Source organism: Panthera tigris, chromosome B3, assembly GCF_018350195.1.
Source record: "Panthera tigris isolate Pti1 chromosome B3, P.tigris_Pti1_mat1.1, whole genome shotgun sequence".
NCBI classification, from domain to species: Eukaryota; Metazoa; Chordata; class Mammalia; order Carnivora; family Felidae; genus Panthera; species Panthera tigris.
The window spans coordinates 35,713,487-35,735,063 of NC_056665.1; the positions used below are offsets into that span (position 1 = coordinate 35,713,487).

The 21,577-nt window shown below is 53.7% G+C and overlaps 1 long non-coding RNA gene across 1 annotated transcript; it reads right to left on the bottom strand.

The window, feature by feature from the left end:
• Positions 1 to 249: 249 nt before the first annotated feature.
• On the bottom strand, positions 250 to 13,926 carry LOC122239435. The gene is made up of 5 exons (XR_006218531.1): positions 13,591 to 13,926; positions 5,024 to 5,129; positions 1,819 to 1,990; positions 1,468 to 1,553; positions 250 to 461 (listed from the first exon to the last, which is right to left on the bottom strand). It is a non-coding gene; the product is annotated as an uncharacterized LOC122239435 (long non-coding RNA).
• Positions 13,927 to 21,577: the final 7,651 nt, after the last annotated feature.

Genomic DNA, 21,577 nt, shown 5'->3' on the forward strand with positions numbered 1-21,577 from the left:
CTCCTGATGGCCTCTTCCATTCCGAATTGACCCAGGTCCCTATCCCTGGTCTTCGTGGCAGCCCATCCTTCCTGCTTGGCATTTCCACCCAGTGGCCTGCCCTGAGAGTCGGGACCACAACCACAAATCCGGTTGTCAAGTCTGTGAAGGCAGGACCCCGATCCTGGGGCACAAATCTGGGATCCCAACCTGGATCCTAACCTTAGCCTCCAAGCCAGGCTCCTTTCTGCAGCCAGTACTGCTTTGCACAACATAAATCTGGTCACGTACCTCCTCTACTTAGCAACTTTCAAAGACTCGCTGTGGCCTCTAGAAGTTCACTTTATTCTTGGGCCCCGTCTCCCAGGTAAGAGTGAAGCTCTGTCCGCCCTGGCAGCTTTTCTCGTCAGCCATCCTCAGGAAGACTTCCTTGACCTCCGGACCGGGGAATCTTCTTGGTCCCAAGACCCCCTGTCTGTCCCCTGTTAAGTAATGGCAGGTAGAGGCCCTGCTCAGGCAGACAGCGTAGGCCAGGGCCTGGGTCCAAGAAATTCCAGCGATTTCTGGGTGCCTCAGCCATGACGTGGGGCTCCTTGCACCTGCCCACAATAGCAGCCCAGCCTGAGCTCAGCCGACCCCTACTGGTGAGGAAGGAGGGCATGAGGTCAGCGGGTGGCAGGTCCCCCACTGCCTGCCGACAGCCAGGCCACCACAGTGGAGGAGTGGTTTCCTCCTCATCCCCGCTCCTGAAGAGAACCCAGGAAGTCAAAACCATCCCCGGAAGCTGTCGGATGAGAATTTGGCGTGGCCTTGGGAAATAAATCCAAAATGACCATGCGACCTTGAGCCCCATGTGTGTGAAACAGATTCCTGAAGGAAGGGACGCTTCGGGGTAAGGGTTCTCCCACTGGAGCGCGCACCGGGATCCCGTTAAAACAGACTGTGGCTCGGGTTCCACCTTCGGAGCATCTCCCGCCTAATAGATCTGGGGTGGGCCTGAGAACCTGCATGCCTCACATGCTTCCGCGGGCTGCTGCCGCCGGTCGGGGGGTCACACTTGGAGCACCCCACTCTACTAGGACCTAGACAAGCCGTCCTGGAGCCTCTGCAACCCCTAAGAGGCAGAGGACGTGCCCCCGGCTGGCACTGCTGAGTCAGGAGGTCACGGTCAAATGCCCACAGGTCAGTACCACCTCCTCAACTGTAGAAAAGGGCTTCTCGGCAGCCCCTTGGGTGCTCGCCCCACACCCCCAAATCCTGGCACACCCAGAGCCCGGGCTCCCCCCAGCTGTCTTAGCAATCCCCTCCTAAAAGAAGGAGAAAGATCTAAGGAAGGAGAAAGATCTAAAGTCCTTACTCTGCACTATGGGAAAAATATTAAGGAATTATCATGTAGCCTTAAACCCTATATATGCAAATGCACTCATTTGAATAACTGCCAATTTCTATGCCTCCTCGAATTAGGTATTCAAATTCTAGCCTGTGTACATGTATAGCTGTTCCTCTTCCTGGTTCAGGCTTAAATGGTCACGTGAAGGTTGAACCACACTGGCTTCTCTTCTGGGCCCCTGTCTCTTCAGAACAGAAAGGAATAATTAGGGATTAGTTTTCTGGAGCGTAAATTGTCCCTTTGATGGTTGGGCTGGCCCTCTTTTTTGTCGTTTCTGTCACAGCCATCTGCCACCTCCCTCTCCCGTGCGTGGGGCTCTTGAAAAATACGGGATTTTTTTTTTTTTTTTTTTTTTTATCCCTCCGGTTTCACCACACCCCAGGAGGTGGCCGGGGCGGCGAAGGGGGACCCACATTTCACAGGCGGGGAGACCGAGACCCGTGGCTTACCTGGGCCGCAAACGTGGACTCGGGCTTGGGGTTTTGGATTCAAACCCCGGGCCTCCCTGCTCTGTCACGTTAGTCCTCTGCCAGGGCACATTGTCCTGTTTTGCCTCCCATCAAAATTGGTGATAGTCCCAAGCTCGTTTCAAGCTCTTGTATTCTTGTATTCCAAAAAGGCCTGGAAATATAAAATGGGGACATCCCATTTTATAGATGAGGAAGCCGGGGCCTAAAGGTACCTGGCGAGTGAGAGTCAGAGCGGTAACGGAGACCAGGCCACGATGTGACGTGAGACCAGCCGGCGGCAGGACTGTTAGCATCTCTCGCAACGTGCGTTCCGCGACCTGGACATTGGCGGCTTGAGCTTGACCATGGTGGGAGCCTGGCACCCGTGGGAGCCGGCAAACACTACAAATCAGGGCATTGCACCTCCCCCGCCCCTCCCCCGAGCCCAATTCCAGATTCATCTTCCGTCTCTCGCAGGGACGTCTAAGGCTGGAAAGCAGCTTTATTTTCCGGCCCTTCTGGATCATCGCGGCTGCAGTCCTCCGCATCGCACTTGAGGCATCGCCAGAGGCAGGCCAGGCACTGCACAGCGGTCCCCTGAGAGGTGGCCCGAGTACCCACAGCTGCCTTCAGCAGAGGGACCGTTCGCCTGCCACTCCACATTTCTTTCACCTCTGGGACCCAGGAGCCCGTGAGTCAGGACATTCAGCACCTGCCTGTCCCGTCTGGCTCAGGACGGGTCATGAATCTTTCCACCCCCGGGGATGTTTAAGGTGAGGCTGGACGACACTTGGTCGAGTTGCTTCTGGGTCAAATCTATGCTCCAAGGAGCCATGATTGTCCTCTAGGCTTAACACTTGACCTTACTCGTCCTTCAGAAGTTGCTGCTCTCTCCTGCTGGTTACATGACCCGGCCTCTCCTCTCCCAGCCCGCCCTGCCCTGCCCATCACAAACCAAAGCCGTCTGGAGGCCCTCCCCTGCCGGAACTCAGAACCCAGACAGCGACTGGCCACTCACACCTCATTTCCCAATGACATGCCCCCGGTAGGGCCTCCCCTTTGGAACAAGACGCCGGCTTGAGAGAAGGCCTCGGTTAACTGGCTGGCCCAGTCTCCTCAGCTTCAAGGACACGGCAGGGGAGTCATGCCTACAGCTCCAGGCTGGGAGGGGCCGGCAGATGCGGGTTCTAGTCTCGGCCTGAAAAAGCCTTTTCCTTTTTCCCGGATGTTGGTGTTCTCATCCCTGGGTTGTAAATACTGGCCAAGGCCTGGGCGTAGTTAACGATGTTATTTCCTTCCTTTCTCTGAGACCCGCAGGCCCATTCCAGCTCACACCTCCCCGTCCCAGCATCACTGTGGGTTATCTTAATCACCTCTCCCATACGGAGGGACTCCTTCAGCAAAAGAGACACATCGTGGCTGCATTTTGACGGAGGCGGGAGAAAAGGTTTGGTGCGTTTTGATGTTTGTTTGCTCCTGACGCCCCGCCCACTTCCTGAGAGTACTTGAGGCAGTTTCTAATATGAAAACACACAGAGAACAACCCAAACGAAAACCAAAAAAGAGGTTTCCTGAGCCACGTAGCAAACTGGGAGGAAGAACGCTTCAGGAGCCTCGAATAATAAGATCTGATTTGCCCCCCCGAGCCTCCTGGCAGCCAAGGCAAAATGAAGTAGTCAGAGAAAAGTGATGGGGAACTTGGGGATTCTCGTGAAGGGAAACCTCGATCCTTTCCTGGAGGTGGGGCCGGGCTTGATGCCTCAGATACGGCCCACCGGGAGGGGGCTCACCGCCCCCCGCTTTCCCCAGGTGATGTCCACTCTCCCCAGCTGACCTCAGCGAAAGCCCCAGAGATTACAGGGATGCCTGCTGTATCTCCAAGCCAGCTTCATTAATAAACATGGGCGCCGAGGAGGAATTCTCCCAAGAAAGTTAGGAAATCAGAGTTGTGTTTATCCTAAGGAGCCCGGCATGCAAATACAGCAGCTGTTTCCATCCGTAAACAGGAGAGGAGAGGGATTTGGTGGCTGTTTGCAATGATCAAGTGTGGTCTAGACCGAAATAGTCAAGTGTGTTTGGGCTGGGAATTAGGTACAGATAAACATGAGGTAACTTGCTTTCTGCAGTGACTGTCTGGAAACACCGTGGGCAAACTTGTCCCTCATAAAGTGGATGATATTTTACAGGCGCTCAGGCAGGCGTCAGTTAAAGGGCTCCGTTGGCTAATCTTTTGTTAAGGTTTAGCAACGTATGTCTCCTTTATCTATTTTGTACAGGTGACCATCTAATGGATGCTTGGATTGGAGGGGGGGGGGGGGTCTCTACCATATCCACCTGCTAGGGCAGCCCCGCAGAGACTGCGTGTTCCAGAGGTCCTGCAAAAGCGCTGCCCCCAGGGCATTTGCAGAGGCTTCTGCAGAGGTGGATAAGACAAGACACCCACTGCCAAGCGAAGGGCTCAGAGGAGCGGGACAGTAACTTCCAGAACAATTTTTAAAAGGCTGAGCAGATCATACGAAGCCTTTCATTAAGGCTCTGAGTATGTGTGCAGCCTCATCTATCCCCGCAGAGGCCCTCTGGGGGCGGGGGGGGGGGGTCGGGGGGTTGCTCACTGCTGTTGTGGCAAACTTCAGGGCTCCCCAAACATGTCAAAGCCATGCCCTTTGCCTGGACCCCCTCTTTTCTTCCTCTAGTGGCTCTCAATGGGAGACAGTTTCACTCCCCGGGGACATTTGGTGATGCCTGGAGACATTTTTGGCAGTCACAGCTTTGGGAGGGAGCTGTCGGCGTGTAGCCAGAAGAGGTCAACGTCGCTGAATGCCTGCAGTGCACCGCACGGAGTCACGGCAAAGAAGGGTGCAGCCCAAATGTCGATAGTGCCCGGGTTGCAGCGACCTGCCTTCCAAAACTCAGCAAGGGGTAGTGCTTTACTCAAGAAAGCCCCCTTGACTTCTCCTGGCTGTGCTAGGAGCCCCCCGCCGGGTTCCCAGGCCAACAGAGAGTTGGGCCAGGGGACTCTGACGAAGGACCCTAGGAATGACGAGGCACTGCTCCTTTCCAGTCCTGCCTCTTCTGTTTGAGTGAGTTCCTGGCTGGTTCCAATTCTGGACCAAGAAGCCTCCAGCTGGTCCCTTCTAGCCTCATTTCCCCTCCTGACCCCCCCACCCCCGGTAAAAGAAGGAGCACAGACCCGTACAGTGCTGACCTCACTCTGCTCTGAGCTCCCACCCCTCCGAGGTGACAGCTGCCCGCTCCGTAAACCGCCTCGGCATCAGCAGCTGAAGCACAGGAAGAGACCGAGGTTAACTCCACTGCAGAAAAAGAGCAGGAGACCGAGGACCTTGTTAGAAAATATCTACTACGCAGAAGAGAAAGTCACAGTTTACTTCCCACAGCAGAGCCTTCTCTTCGGGGCTGTTGGTTTGTACCCTTCTCGCTGCTGCTTCTTGTCCCCTCAATGCCCCCAGCATGGCTGATCTGCCCCCAGACAGAGCCTCCTGAGCGAGAACAGGAGCAGGAGACTCTAAGGCAGGAGCCAGGGGGGGGCTGCCTGGGGCATCCACCTGGGAATCAGGCTTCCACGTGACCTTGGACAAGTCTCCTTACCTGCCTGGGCCTCAGTTTATCCATCTGTCCAGTGGGAATGTAATGCTCTGGCTATCTCATGGAATCATTAGAAAATCGGTGGAGGAGGGGAAGACCAAGCCAGAGGATGCTGCTAATATTTCTGGAACCCTATTACACGCCAGGCTGTTTACATACATCGCTGCCCTATTATTCGTGCTGAGTCGTCCCTTCCACGGAGGAGGCAGCAGGCTCAGAGACGCCGACGAATGCCCAGGGTGAACCCGGATGTGATCGCAAGTCGGCGCCACCAAGGGCCACATTCTCTCGTCCACGCGATACTGTGTCCATGACATGTGCTGCCTGTGGAACCAGGGAGGGCTAACCACCTGTAAGCCTTTCCTAGGATGGTCATCCTACCACGCACTTTGTCCTTCGTTAAGGGCAAAGTATGTGGCACTGAGGAGACATCCCACAGGAGGAGAGGAAAGAGAAAATGGTGCGAGTTGGAGGAGGTAGGATTTGAACCGGGCCCTGGGGAGCGGGGGGGTGGAGCAGAGAGGAGGAGGGGAGCATTCCAGGCACAGAGAGAACAGGACCAAAGGCATGGCGGCTGGAATGAGGGTGGTGGACGCAGGGGGCAGTGAGAAGGGCATCTGAGCATCTGACTCACGCTCACATCACATGGGGAAATGACGGCGCGAAGGTGGGGGCCCTGGGTGCCTTGCGGGGATAAGCCACCTTTTCCATCCCCGTCCATGAACTGTGGCTCACAGATCCCCTCATCCACACTCTGGGGTCAGTGGCAGACTAGTGAAAAAAAAAAAAAATGAAAAAGGAGAACCCTTGGAGATAATTAGCATTTTAATTGGGATCAATGCTTTAGGCGAAAAGGAGAATGCTTTACTGCAAAATTCCAGGCAGCAGCTGGCAAGTCCAGCAGGATCTGGGACGCTCTGCGCGGGGACGCAGTCAGTCCTCCCTTTTTTCTCCCCTCGCCTTTCCATTCAATTAACCTCCGCGCTCCCTTCTCCACGGCGGGCCTTCCGGGAGGTGCTTCACACACCGTATCTCATTTAATTCTCGGAGCAGCCCAGAGCTCGCTGCTCGCTGCTTGCTGTGAGCCCTGCCCACCACCCCACTCTCGGGCTGGCCAGGGTCTGTTCAACCCCGTTTGCCGGTGTGACAACGGGAGGCTCAGATGACACAGCTCTTAGGGGCAGGGCTGACGCTGATGTCCACATCCGCTCAACTCCCTGTCCAGTGCTCCTTTGCTGACAGCTCTTGGTCTGATGCAAAGATCAAGGCAGGGCCAGTGTCCTTTTCGCCAGAGCCCAGGTTAGGGTCTCAGTGGGCAAGAGGAAAGGGGAATGCCCGTTGGCCTGGAAATATGGGAAGGGTTCTCAAAAGTCAATCCCCAGCTAAGTGAAGGTTCTCAATTTAAGCACCATATTTAAAAAAATAAGTTAAATAGGGGCGCCTGGGTGGCTCAGTCGGTTAAGCATCCCACTTCGGCCCAGGTCACGATCTTGTGATTCGTGGGTTCAAGCCCCGCGTCGGGCTCTGTGCTGACAGCTCCGAGCCTGGAGCCTGCTTCGGATTCTGTGTCTCCCTCTCTCTCTGCCCCTCACCAGCTCATGCTCTGTCTCTCTCTCTCTCTCAAAAATAAATAAACAAAAAATAAATAAATAAATAAACATTAGAAGACTTTTTTAAAAAGTTAAATAAATAACAAGTTAAAAATAAGTTTGTATCATTTCATATGGAAATCACGCTGTCCCTAAAAGGACAGTGGGGACAGTTGGTGAAATCACACATCATTTGCCCATCAGATGATGGGCAGGTGAGCTGTTCCTGCTTTTTATCCAGTTTGCAGCCAGTTGAGGGGCCCAGAGCCTCCAGTGGGAGTCCCTTCCCCAGTGCTGCCCATGTTGATTTCCTCGCTGCCCAGCAAACCCTCCCCTTGCCTGATGAGCCCCAGGGTCTCTCTCTGGGGGCCGCCTCGGAAGGGCTCTCAAGAGAGGCTCTCACTCACCCAGCTAAGAGCAGGCCCAGGCCACACGCTGAGCCAGGCCACACACACACCGCCCCCCCCCCCCGGTCCAGGGGGTCTGCTGCTGACGTCAGAGTGAGAAGGTAAAGGAAGGTCTAAGAGCATCCCTGCCCATGGTCCCTACAGCCTGGAGACCAGGAAACACTCACTCTATTTCCCACACTGGGTCCCCTTCTGTGAGCTTCCTTCTGTGAGCCGACAAGGGCCCCATCGCTCCGAGCGTTCCAGAGTTCTTCGGTGGGCTGTAACCAATGCTCCTGAGCCAACGTTGCTATGTTCTCCCTTGCTGCCCTCTGTCCTGGTGCCTTCTCTCCCTGCCATCAGCGTGCTGGCCTTTAGAAACCGTCCCCTCCTGATCCGAACGCGCCAAGGGATGGGGAAGCCCTCGACCAGCCCCTTAGAAGTGTGTGCAAAGTAGGAGTCCCCGGGATCTGAGCAGGGTGTGCAAGGCCGTCACCGGTCAGCTACACAGTCCAGCAACACATATTTTTGAGTTCCTACCGCGTGCCAAGTTCAGTGCCAGCCTCTGGAGGTGCGGCCAAGGCTGCCGGGGGAGGCTCTGAGGCTTCTGTCAAGACTGAGCATTCTGGCCTGGGAAGCGCCCTGCTAAGAGGACTGAGGTTTAGAACTGTGGTCCCAGCAGGGTCCTTCCATCCAGAGCCAAACTGCAATTTACAGGAAATTTTAGATAGCCTTTTTATCTTTATAGCAGGAAGCTGGGTTGTGACCGAGGGTCCCTCACCTGTGGACACTCAACTGGTTGGGCACATAAGCCCTGTGTAGAAGAAGAGACACCATGGGACAGCAGGTCAGGAGCCCTGGGAGCCAGCCTGGTCTCACATTCACATTTATGTGAATTTATTCTCCATTTAGTAGGCGTTTGTTTTTTTTTTTTAATTTTTTTTAATGTTTATTTTTGAGACAGAGAGAGACAGAGCATGAACGGGGAGGGTCAGAGAGAGAGGGAGACACAGAATCTGAAACAGGCTCCAGGCTCCAAGCTGTCAGCACAGAGCCCGATGCGGGGGCTCGAACTCACGGACTGTGAGATTGTGACCCGAGCTGAAGTCGGACGGTCAACCGACTGAGCCACCCAGGCGCCCCAGCCTAGTTTTCATTTTTGAGTGTGCAAGGACATCACACGCCAGCCTGTCTTCACGTAACTCACAGTTTACACTCATCGTTAGATTGTGGCCTAGCCTGTACGCGCGCGCGCGCGCGCACACACACACACACACACACCCTCGAACACCTGCTTCCAGTCTGAGTTCTGTGACAAGCCTGAATGCCGAAGAGACGCCTGCGTCCTGCCTTCAAGGCATTGGGAAGAAAATGAGAACCTCTAGCCTGTTGCAGGGCACCCTCGGTGCAGCTTTGAAATCCGAGGCTGGGCTCCCGGCCCTTCCTTGCCCTTTCCCGCCTGCCGTTTTCCTCTCGGCCTCCCCTGGGTAAGCAGGCCCTGCCAACGAGGCTGGGTTTGATCAAAGCCTCCCCAAACCCAAGCCGAAGCCGCAACTCTCCGCATTATTAAAGCGTTTAATAACTGTCCACGGCTCCTCCCTCCCAAAGACCCTGAAAGCCCTCTTGCGCCTCCTTCCTTCACCCTCTGCCTTTTAATGGCAGGAGGAGCGGGAGGGGGACGTGGGGGGAGGGGTGCTGCGACGGGCGGATGGATCTGATTTCCCTCGCCAAGTTCCAAATCATAATCGCAATGTTCTTAATTTCCATGTTCGGGAAAGCTCCTTACAGTATAACAAATGCCCCAATTACCGTGCTTGCCTCCCCTTAATGTCGTTTTAAACACACTGCTCCATTTCAGTCCCCCTCCCCCCTCCCACCGCCACGTGCAAATAAACCCCTGTTACGGCTTCCTGTGTGCAGAACAGGTCTCCGGCCTGCCTGGATCCAGAGATTTCAATCTTATCTGGCAGGAAGGGTAATTTGAAATTTAATCATCTTTTCCCCAAGCCAGAATGCCTTATTATTACTTTTTCAGAGAAAAGAACAGGCCCAGAAATCAAGCTCCAAAAATCGGTGTGGAGGGAGAGGGGGAGGCGGAGGGTGCACCAGGCTGTGGGTCCCTGCCACCTCATTAGGGATCTCTGTTTTCGGGACCATCCCTGTGACCGTTTTCAGCGGGAGCAGAGCCAGTGGGCAGGGCCTGGCAAGATCCCTCCGGCCGAGAACTCTCCCCTAGACCAGTTTTTCCTGGGCTGAGAATCCCACAGAGAAGATTTTTTTCCCCCTCCCTTGTTGAAAGGGAGTCGTCCCAGAGAGGTGGTACAATGTGCACTGGTGAGTCAACAGGCTGTCGGGGAAGCCACCCCGTACCCCGGCCCCCCAGCTGGTCAATGGAGATGTTTCGGCTGCAGCCCGCGGCCTGGAGACAGATCAAGGAAATGCTGAACGTTCTTGAGCAAACCGGATTCTGTCCGCGGACTGTGGAGAAGAAAGAAGCCATACGGAGCCAGAAGCTAGTCCAAGGGACTCTCTTCCCGTCATCAGCCTGCACACTTCTGAGCAGGGACTCTGGCTGTCACCGTGCCTGGCCCAGTCGGGGAGGTTCCTTCCTGTAAGGAACATACTCAACACTCTCCCGTATACAATTAGGAACATGGAACATGTTGACCGCTCGCCCCTGAAGGAAATTTGGTAGAGGTGGCCACAGCCTTACAATCCCAATGACCTGACAGCAGCGATCTCCAAAGCTGAAAGAAACGCCTCCGAATGCTCAATAACAGCAAAATTCAGTCGACGGTGCTAAAGGGAAGATAGAATCGGCCTGCTGTTTTGCCTCCAGAAAATGCTAGCACGAAGCCGTTGACGTGGGGGAAAAGGATCAAAGAGAATATAGTCCAGAATAGAGGGGAAAGCTATCTTATGGGCATGTCAGGCAGCTAACTGCTAAATATTGTTGTTGGTTCCTGGATTTTGTCGTGTGTGTGGTATTTGTCAGCTTTTTAAGATGGGATTTGTTGTGATTTCTCATCCTAAATAACACTCAGTCAGGGCGCTGGGTGGCTCAGTCAGTTAAGCGTCCGACGTCAGCTCGGGTGATGATCTCGCGGTTTGTGGGTTCCAGCCCTGCGTGGGGCTCTGTGCTGACAGCTCAGAGCCTGGAGCCTGCTTCAGAGTCTACGTCTCCCTCTCTCCGTTCCTCCCCTGCTCACTCTCTCTCTCTCTCTCTCTCAAAAAGAAATAAATATTAAAAACAATTTTTTTTCAATAACACGCACTCTCATACTTAATTTTGGACTCGACGTTCTTTTTCTTTAACGAACACCTAACCAGACCTGGGTCCAGTCTGGCAGGTTGGATGTGGGGACACCAGAAAGATGGTCAGGGATGACTCCAAGGTTATGTCTTTCCAAGGCTTGGGTAGTAAATTTCCCCCCTATTTTATGCAATAATGGGAACAATTAGGTTTTAAGAATGACCTTATGTGGCAAAGGAAACAGCTGGCCCCTTCTGTTGACTTGCTATTATGTTTATATTTCGAACGCCACTGGTCTGTGAAATCTCAAGTCCGAGCTGGGCAAAGCTGTTGAGGGGGACTGCCAGGGAGCGGGTCCTGGAGTCGTGCCCTTGGACAGAAGGGGCTGGGGAAGACTTGGCTGTAAGGAAAGGTGCAGACTTAGCCGTGCCAGGGGCCGAGAGCACAGCACCAGGAGAGACTAAGGACTGTTTCCCAGGACTGGCCCCGCCTACCTCTGTGGGCCCGTCCTCATGGCCCCTGACCCCTGCCTAGTATCTCCGACAGCCCTGACCCCATTGTCACACCTGCTCCCCTCTACACTCCCAGCTCTTTGCGGTGCAAACCCTCCGGGGGTTCTGTGTCTCCACGCCTGCCCAAATGCCCTCCTGGGCTTCTCGGCATCCTCGCACACACACACACATCTGCCGCTCACGCTGGGGCTCCCAATCACCCCAGGTCTCTTCCTTACTGAGGCTGACTCATGGCAGCACTGGCCGATGGGACCAAGTGGCAAAGGCGTCTGAAACCCTCCCCAACAACAAGCAGCTGCTCGGAACCCCTTCCCCTCTACCCTGCAAGAGGTCCAGCCAAGACCACCTTGGAAGACAAAACAATCCTGTTTAAAATCACCCTTAGTTGTGCTTAATTCTGGGTTTTTTTTTTAATGTTTTATTTATTTTTGAGACCGAGAGATATAGAGCGTGAGCAGGGGAGGGGCAGAGAGAGAGGGAGACACAGAATCCGAAGCAGGCTCCGGGCTCTGAGCCGTCAACACAGAGCCCGACGCGGGGCTTGAACTCACGAACCGCGAGATCGTGACCTGAGCCGAAGTCGGACACCTAACCGACGGAGCCACCCAGGCGCCCCAGTTGTGCTTAGTTCTTTCTGTCCCTTGGGTAGGGGGGCAGCTGCCCAAAGATGTTTGTTGACCTTCACTGGCGCCACCCCCCAGGTCAACCTGGAAAATGGCACCGCCAGTGTGGCGGCAAGGGGGCCGCGGCGGGGCTGGCCGCAATGCCTTTGTTTCACTGCAGTACATCCTGCACCCTTGGACTACCCGCCCCCTCCCGTGCAAGAAGAAGCCAACCAGAATGAAACAGTATGGCCACCCCTCCCCCGGTGCTTACTTATGCGTCAGGCTTAACCCTCCAACCCTCCAGCTGGTGATCCCCGGTTTACAGAGGGGAAACTGAGGACAGCTCCCATTTCCCAGCCGTCGACCTCAGGCCGCGCTCCACACGGTGGTCTGAGGCCAGAATCACCGACGAGTGAGAAATGCCCAGCTTCTTTACCTCCGTCATCCCAAATCTGCGCCTGAGGTACCCTCGTTCCAGGGTGGCGGGGAATTCTGTGGCAGTTACTCTTATGATCTGACACCCCCACTCTCTCTGCGCCACCCCCCGCCCCAGGAACTTCAGGTTGCTGGAGTTTTCATGGAGCCCAGAACTGAAGCAGGACCCCCAGAGGCCAGGCGGTGGTCGGCACCCCCTCGTCCTGCATGGGGTAAGCTCCTGCAGCCCCCAGCTCCCAAACACTGTCCACTCCTCGGCTGCGTGAAGGGCGAAGGTCTTTGCCAGGCAGGTAACCCTGAGCTGGGGGCCTGGCCTCCTTGTGGCTGCCCAGGGCCACCCACCCTTCTGGCGTCTTGCCTGGGCGAGAATGCTCCCCGCCTGGGGGCCTGCCCACTGCAATCCCATCCCTGCATCGCGCAACGCCATTCTTTTTCCTCTTGTTGACCTCAAAAGTGTTCCCTTTTCTTTGTCCCTGACGTAGCACCTACAAAATTTTAGACCAACAAACCGCGAGACAACAGACCAAGGCCAACGTGGTGATAAATAATGTTACACACACAGCATCTCATTCTTAATCCTCACAGAAGCCCTCCGTGGGCGGGTATTCTTAGCCGCATCTCACAGATGAGGAAACTGAGGCTTAGGACCGTCAGCTGGCTTATCCCAGCGTCCCACAGCCTGTTCAGTGCAGAGCGGGGAGTGGAACCCGGGTCTGTCTTCATCATGCCTCAAGAGCTATGTTTAAAAGAGTCTATCTTTTAAAACATATTGAGTCTAACACTGAAAACGAAACCCCAGGGGCAGGCCTCCCTCTTCCCCGTTCAGGCCAGGCCTTCCACCAGTGCTGCCTCCTGGAGTCTGTATGGGGCCTGCCTGAAACATTTCCTGTCTCATCCAGCTGCATAACCCTGCTCCTGCCTCTGAGAAAGAGGGCCAGTAAAGGCTTCCAGTCTCCCCTGGAAACCAGCGGAGGATGCCAGCCCCCCCACCTCCCACTTGCAAAAGCGGAGGGGGGGTTGCCCCCAAGGGAGCCACAGGGGGCGAGAACAGGGGACACCGGGACCCGGAGCTAAGCTGGGGAGTCAGGAAGCAGTGACCGGGCCTCCCTTCTATATCCTCTCTGCAGGTGCAAAGCAGGGTTCCCGTGAGTCCGGTAGCTCGGAGGGGCTGGGTTGGTGGCAGCGACCCTGCCCCCTAATTAAATGGAAGAGCCCAGGGAGCAGGATAATGAGCTGTGTCCCCCTGGCCATGGAGGTGGATGCCTTCCTTCACTGTGCTGCAGCTAGACTCTGCCAGAATGTTCGCAGGCGGCTAAGACACCTGTTTTAATTTAGAGATGAAGCCAAAAGGAAGTCAGCAGTGGCACAAGGAGGCTGAGTGAGACTTACCTCGGGGGTCGATGGCAACGCCCGGGCCCCGCCCCGATATCTGATGACTGTAGGGAGTCAGCTTGTCTAGGGGTAAAAGAGCTCCGTGCAGTGTAGACCGCTTACAAACTCCGGTTTGCAATGAGGGCCTTTTGAGGCCTGGAATTTTGCACCATTTGCCTGGAAATCTTACCAGAGGAGGCACAGACACACGGGGCCCCCAGAGGGAAAGGGTCCTGCCCGAGGCCACAGGGCCCTTTAATGCCAGGGTCCCCTGAGGGTCTCTAATCGGCGAATGCTGCCGGAGAATCCCAGGAGCGAGGAGAGGATTCCGGGAGGGGGCTCTGAACTCGGGGGGTGGGGGGGGGTGGGCAGAGGTGTGGCAGAGATGCCAGGAAAGGAGAGACAAGGCCGTCGTCGTCATGGGAGATGCCTCTCAGGCTTGGCTTTGTGCCCTCATGAGGAGGGAGGCCATGGAGTGAGGTCAGTGAGAGGCAGACACGGGGCTGGAAGCTGGGTCTTCTCCAGGGCTTCGTGAGGCCCCACAGGAGGTTGTGGGGCCTCCCTGCATGCTTCCTTCTAAGGAGTGACTAGAACTTTCTTTTCCCACCTCCACCCCCCTTCTGTTTTCTCTTCCTTGTTCCTGGTGGGGAGGGGACTTGGGTAAGACAGAGTGAAGACAGAGACTGTATCAGCTTCATAAAACATGAAGTGATGTCACAGCGGGTGCGGGTAGCCAGGGCCTTCCCTGAACTGAACATGAGGCCTGGGGACCTGAGCCTCTCTCCGAGTGGACAATGGGGATCACTGCCCAGAGCCAAGAAGGACTTGTCACCTCTCAGGGACCCCCTGGAAAGGCTGGGAGAGGCTGGGGGAGGGGACAGGGGAGGGGAAGCAAGACGAGAGTGTCCCCAGGATGGAAAAGGGACCATGGAAACAGCTGGAAACAGATCTGCCGCAAGGGGAGCTCAGCAGGTGACTGAGAAGGCCTCCCAGTCAGCACGAAGGAGGGACCAACATGTCAAGGGCATGGGTGACTGAGCGTGTTCGTGGAGATACAGCTCTGTTCTGAGCTGTCATCACACACACGGGGAAGTCCCCCCAGAACACAGAAAACCCCAGAGAATAGTTACCTGATGTCAGGGAAGGAAAGGTTCCTCACCAAAATCATACACCACGAGGGACAAGGCCAACAGATTTAGCTGAGTCACAAATATTTCACTACTTTATTTGCACTGATTAAAAAAAAATAAACACCGTATCTTGGGGAACCTGGGAGGCTCAGTCGGTTAAGCATCTGACGTCAGCTTAGGTCATCATCTCACAGTTCGTGAGTTCGAGCCCCGCGTCGGGCTCTGTGCTGATGGCTCAGAACCTGGAGCCTGCTTCAGATTCTGTGTCTCCTTCTCTCTCTGCCCCTCCCCTGCTCACGCTGTCTCTCTGTCTTTCTCTCAAATAAATAATTAAACTTTAAAAAGAAAAAATGTGTTGACCTCTGACTTAGATTCTATAATTAATATTTACGGCACGTGCTTTATCGCATACCCAGCCAGCTATGAAAAGAGAGATTTGCGACTCAGATATTAGCAAAAGATGAATAGCCAAAAGACCTTGAGAAGGAGCGAGTCCGGACTTCCTTTGAAGGGACCCAGAAGGGATGGGAAAAGTGCCGGAAGAGAAGAGTAGATGGTTGGTGTGGGCCGTGAGCATTTGGAATCTTCTGACAGTAAGACTGTTATCGCCGCTGTTGTTTTTTTCCTGGTAACGGACCTGTCCGGCCCGGATGGTGCAAAGAGCTCCCACAGTGCTTAATTACGTTTGGGGAAGACCATTTGATTAATGTGGACTTTATGCCCCAAGGAGGCAAGGTCCACACAGCAGTGTGTAAGTTTGATGCCTTGCACAGTGTTGAGTCATCCATGACCCCCGTCAGTATTTGTTAAATCAACGAAGCCCTGAATCTCTGAGACAGGAGATGAGTCATCGACCCCTGCTTCACCGAGGTATTGCCTCACTTGCCCGTGATGGGAATGTCTGGCCTACCCTGTCACCTGGAACGAGGGACTCTGGGAAGGTGCCAGTTTAATCAGCCACTACTCCTGGTGGGAGCTGCAGGGATGATCTGGAATGTTCCCTGCATCGAAGGTGCTATCATACAGGTAGGAGGGACACGCCTCTCTTCTCAGTCACCATCAGGCAAAGAGGAAGGGGATGTGCACCCTCCAGCAGGAAGCAGGAAGAACATTTTGTACAGGTGCTAAGCTGTAGCAATTTGGCTTTCTAGGTCGTTCCTGAAAACCAGCTTCAAAATAGTTCCATAAAAGGCAATGTGATTGCAAACAGGTGTCTCAAAAATGCATAATATGGCCTACTGTTTCTGAGTAACATTTTTTAAAAAGAGTAGAAGAGCAGTCGGTTTGGGGTAGTGAAAAAGATCAGAAAAATGGTGTAATTGGGTAATTCACGAGCGGCTGGCAAACCATCCAGGCTCCAGATGCCGATCCCTTCGCCGTCTCTGAAACGCTGTGTGCTGTTCTTTGACTGCAAAGACGCCTTCTCCAGGCACCGAAAATTAATTGGGCATTTCCTTGGAGGGGCTGTTGTGATTGTATTTATTTTGGTTGTTTTTTTTTCTTTCTCATTTTGGCAAATTGGGAAGGCTGGAGTGTGTCTGCCCTCTCATCCAACGTTCATTGCTATGGGAAAGAAGCATACATTGGGCATCTACTAGGTGCTCCCTCGGCTCAACAATTTTATTCCCTCATTCCTTCGGTCATTCATTTGTTCAGGAACCTCACGGTCATGGTCATGTTCCTGTGCTTCAGGGGTTGCTGAACTGGAGGGACTTCTGAAAGACCAAGCATAATAATTCCACTCCTCCTATCCATGATGGGTTTAGTAATGATCACGTGGCCCAATTTGAGTTGATGAGCCTTGAGGACACGTCTCTTGAGCTGCTGGAAACGGTTTCTTAAAAATGGACATAAAGGTTTTTCTTTAAGGGTGGTGAAAATGTTTCGGTTGAGTGTTCAACTCTCAACTTGGACTCAGGTCGTGATCTCAAGATGGCAGGACTGAGCCCCATGTCAGGCTCTGCCCTGGGATTCTCTCTCCCCCTCTCTCTCTCTGCCCCTTCCCCACTCATGCTCCCTCTCTCTGTCTCTCTCAAAATCAAATTTTTTAAAAAAATAAATACACAAATAAATGAAACGATCAATTTCATGTTGTGTGACTTTCATCTCAAGGGAGAAAAAATGGACAGCAAGAAGTGTCCCTCGCCTTGCTGGCCTTCTCTTAATGCCATGTGAGGATGCCAGCCTGGAACTTCAGCAGCCAGCTCGTGCCCAGGAGGGCACCAGCCTGGAGGCAAACATCTGTACGCTGAGGGTGGCAGAGCAGAAAGATGGAAAAAGTTGCCCTTGATGGCACGGAGAAGCTGCGAATTAGGAGACCCGGGGATAGTCCTGTCTTTGGGTCTACTATACGTAACATATTAGATTTCCGGTTTGTTGAAGCTGTCTGCAGTCACATTTTGTCAGATGTTGTGGGCTGGCAGCAGAAAGCACTCTGACTGTGTGTGGTCTGTTTCCTCCGGTCCCGGAGGGCAGGCGCCTCGCCTCCGCTCAGCAATTTCTTCCCATGCCTTATAGTCAAGCCCATCACAGAGTAGACGCTCGGTGTTTGTGGAATAAATGGGCATTTTACCTAAATTATTTCATTGAATTTTTAGAACAGCCCTGGGAGACAGATGGGACCGCCTGATTTTATTTTATTTTTTTAATTTTTGTTAACGTTTATTTATTTTTGAGACAGAGAGAGACAGAGCATGAGCAAGGGAGGGGCAGAGAGAGAGGGAGACACAGAATCGGAAGCAGGCTCCAGGCTCTGAGCCGTCAGCCCAGAGCCCAACGCGGGGCTCGAACTCACGGACCGCGAGATCGTGACCTGAGCTGAAGTCGGACGCTCAACCGACTGAGCCACCCAGGCGCCCCAAGGGACCACCTGATTTTAAAGCAGAGGAAGCTGGGTCTCAGAGATTAAATAACTTGTCCGAAGCCAGAGGACTCAGTTCAAGTCTGTCTGACGACAGTGCTTCTCGTTCCGGTCTGCCCTGCAGCCTTTAAGTGCAAGACCGTGGACGAGGACAGGGCTGCAGGCTGTCCGTGAGACTTCTGTGGCTGGATTTAGCTTTGCAAGGGTGCAGGCTCAAACGGCCGCTGAGATGGTCACGCGGCTTCCATGGTCGCCGTTTCATGGTGCGTACGATGTACTTGGAAATAGACCTTCTTGTCGGGTTCTGGCTGCAGCCCTGTAACGAGGGTGGGAGGTGCAACCTCACGTTTTAGGGATGAGGAGGCTATCCTGAGAGCAGGAAAGTAAGATTAACTTTCCTCCCCGCTTACTGTGAGACTTCAGAGGGTTAATGGGATGAACGTCACCCGTGAGCTGTAAGACACTCGACCCGGTAGGTGATTATTGCTGGAGCCCCAAGAAAGGGATTTTCAAAATGACAGGCTCATAATTATAATAATAGCCAGCAATTATTAAGCCCCTGCTACAGGCCGGGCACTGCATTAAGCACTTTACGTGAATTTTCTCATTTAACTCTTACCGTGTAAGAAATGCTATTATCTCAGATCTACACATGAGGCAACAGAAGCCCAGAAAGGTTGAGTGATTCTCCCAAAGTCACACAGCTATTCTCAGAGGAGCCGGGACTGAGTCCGGTCTGACTTGGTCACTGTAAGAAACTTCCCACCTGTTCCTGAGTCTCTGACACGCAGCTGCGGTCTCTGATATCATCAACCAAACAGGAAATTGTACTTGTCGGTCGCCTTTGAGGATGACCGAAAAAACGGCCCCAAGTAAGATGTGTCTCTGCTGAATGATGTAGACTCATCCCTGCCTGCCATTCTTCCATTGAAGCTTTGCATCTTGTTGTTAAAGGTCAGGATTGTCCCATTCGAAAGGACAAACAGCCCCCTGGCGAGGGTCCCCTTGTTAACTCTGTATGAGTATAATCATCTTAGTTAATCGCTAGTAAAGGTGTTGCAGGAAAGCATGAAAGAGGGAAACATCCCTCCTCCCCGGTACACCGGGCCCAAGTGCAGTTCACCCCAGCTTCTGCCCGGGGTGGGAGAGGGCAGTGTGTTCGCTTACACAACCTAGGAAAACGGCTTGTGCATAGATTCAGGGATCACATACATGGAGTGGATTTCTCTTCCTGCGACAAGCTCGGAAGGTTCTTAAGCCCCTCCTGCCGCCAAAATGCAAAGCGCAAAAGATGGCCATTGCGTCCCAGGCGCCTAGAGGAGACACCTGCCAAATCGGAGGACAGCCACATGCCCTGCTTTTGCAGCAGGTTGGGACAGTAGCAAATAGGAGCTCGACTAGGCAAAGCTTTGGAGGAGCCGCTCAGGAAGACCCCGCCCTCGCCTTGGGGGTATTGCGCACTTCTAGAATAAACACCCTCCAGCCCTCTTGGCGGGTGAATGAGCTCCCGGTCCGGGCTCGGACAGTCAGAACTGGGGCCGGGCGGGTATGGAGAAGCCGGGGTGATCTCTGCGCCAGACAACAGAAGGCAATCCAGGGCAGCGGTGAGGGTCTTACCCCACATGGCTCCTCACTCGTGCAACCTGCGAGGTGAGATCACTGTTATAAACAAGATTCCCACGACAGCCACAGTGGTGTAGGCAGATCATGTTATCCTAGGTACATATTTATGCTTAAATGTTTGGTTTGAAACTTGACACAGTTGATCCCTGTGGTCTGCATTCGGTACTTAGCCAGTGCCCCTTGCTTTTTATACAACCTTGAGCTTCAAGAGTCATTCATGGTGTTGTTAAGGAGGGGGAGTCCAGCCCGGAGCCCCCTCCGGCAATTATGGTTAATGATCTGGTGCCTTTACCCATGTGAAATGTTGGTGGATGAGGGAATTGCTACAAACCACTTGGATGGCAATTGAACCCCGTGAATCTAAGCCTCTCATACTTCCTAAGGTGGTCATTCTTCTTCTGAAACTGTATACCAGTCACCCAATAGACGGCAAGCATGCCATCTATAACAGCGGCAATCTGAAAACACGCGCGACGTCCAACAATGGGGGGTGCTCGGGGGAAGTGGTGCATCCACTTAAGAGACCATCAGGGAGCTGCCGGGAATTATGTTGATGAAGAGTGTGCTGAACGGACGTGCTTGCAGCATAGAGTGGAGAAACAGCACTCAAAACTGAATGCACGCTGATTATAATCTATAAAAAAAAAATTAACAATCCCATGTACTAGAGGGAAGTCAGAGCCTGAGTCATGTCTGCGTGGGGATCCAGATATTTCTAAGCGTGCTTGGTCATCGTGTGGGGTGGGCTTCCCGGGGCACGTGTGTATGTGCTGGCTTGCACGAAGGTTTGAGGGAGGCACCCAGAGGGGTGGGCCCCGGGGACTGGGGAGCCAGCACTGCCTGCCCTAGGTGTATGGTTCCCAGACACCCTCCCATGGGCCAAGTCCGCAGGACAGAGGGCAGCAGGGGGATAGCAGGTGCTGTTTTGACAAGGTGCGCAGGTGACCCACTGTCGTGTAGAATGTCTTCAGGGCAGAAATCCACGGGGCAGCCTCCTTGCTGGTTGGCTGCAGCACCCCTTTGGCACCTTGCAGTGGCAGAGGCGGTGGTGGCCAGGCCCTGTCACCCCGTGGAGGTGTCAGATGTGGGCATCACCAAGGGCAGCCTGAGAACACAAGAGCAGCACTCTAGTATTAGGTGTGAGCACATACTGGGCATACCCATGTGACTGCAGGGAGTGTGGTGTGTGTGTGTGTGTGTGAGAGAGAGAGAGAGGGAATTGACAGGCAGGACAGAGCCAGAGGAACAACAAGGCTACTGGGGCTGGGCTGGCCTGCTGAAATCTAAGCGACCCCTACCTACACATCTGGAAGAAAACCTATCAAAACACTAACAGTAGCACAGGGGAACAAAAGGAGCCCAGAGTAGACAGATGACCTTCATGGCACCCCTTAGAGATAGTGCATAGGGTCTGGTCATGTGCTACAAAGCCCTTGAACTAACCTTCCCCCCCACCAACATGAAGGATGACTGGTGACAGCCTCAGGCACCCCTCAGATACTGAGCTCCTAGCCCAAACCAGATGCTGTCCTAGTAATGGAAAGGGGTATCGGCCCAATCCTGACCTTCCAGTCCAGCAGCAAACCCCTGCCTGTCTCTCCAGGCTCAGCCCTGCCCCCCGCTGCTCTGTGCTCCCCTCCCTTTCTTCTAGCTCCCTGCCACCTCAGGGACTTTGCATGTGTTATTCCTTTGAATGAGAACACTAGTCCCTGTCTTCCTTCTGGCTGACTGTTATTCTCAGTCCAGGTCTCAGCTCACATATTCCCTCCTTGTGGGCTCACATCAACACCAACCCCTCAGTCTCCTTGTCCTACATGCTCATTGCTCCCTGATTTTTCCCTTTGTGGCACTTTTCAGTTTATAATCTTAAGTGTATGTCATTGTATGGGATTGATGTCCAGCTCCCCTGTTGGACTGTGAGCTCTGTGAGGGGTGGGGCTGTGAATATGGGCTCAGCACAGTACTTACTTGCAAGGCATTGAGCAAATATTTGTTGGATGGATGGATAGATGGGTGGATGGATGGATGAATGGATGGATGGATGGATAGATGGATGTGTGGATGGATGGATGGATGGTTGGATGGATGGATGGACGGACGGACGGACAGACGGACGGGTGGATGGATGGATGAATGGATAGATGGATGTGTGGATGGATGGATGGGTGGGTGGATGAATAGATGGATGGATGGATGGATAGATGGATGGATGTGTGGATGGATGGATGGGTGTGTGAATGGATGGACGGATGGATGGATGGATGGATGGATGAATGGATAGATGGATGGGTGGATGGGTGGATGGATGGATGGATGGATGTGTGAATGGATGAATGGATGGATGGATGGACGGATGGATGGATAGATGGATGGGTGGATGGGTGGATGGATG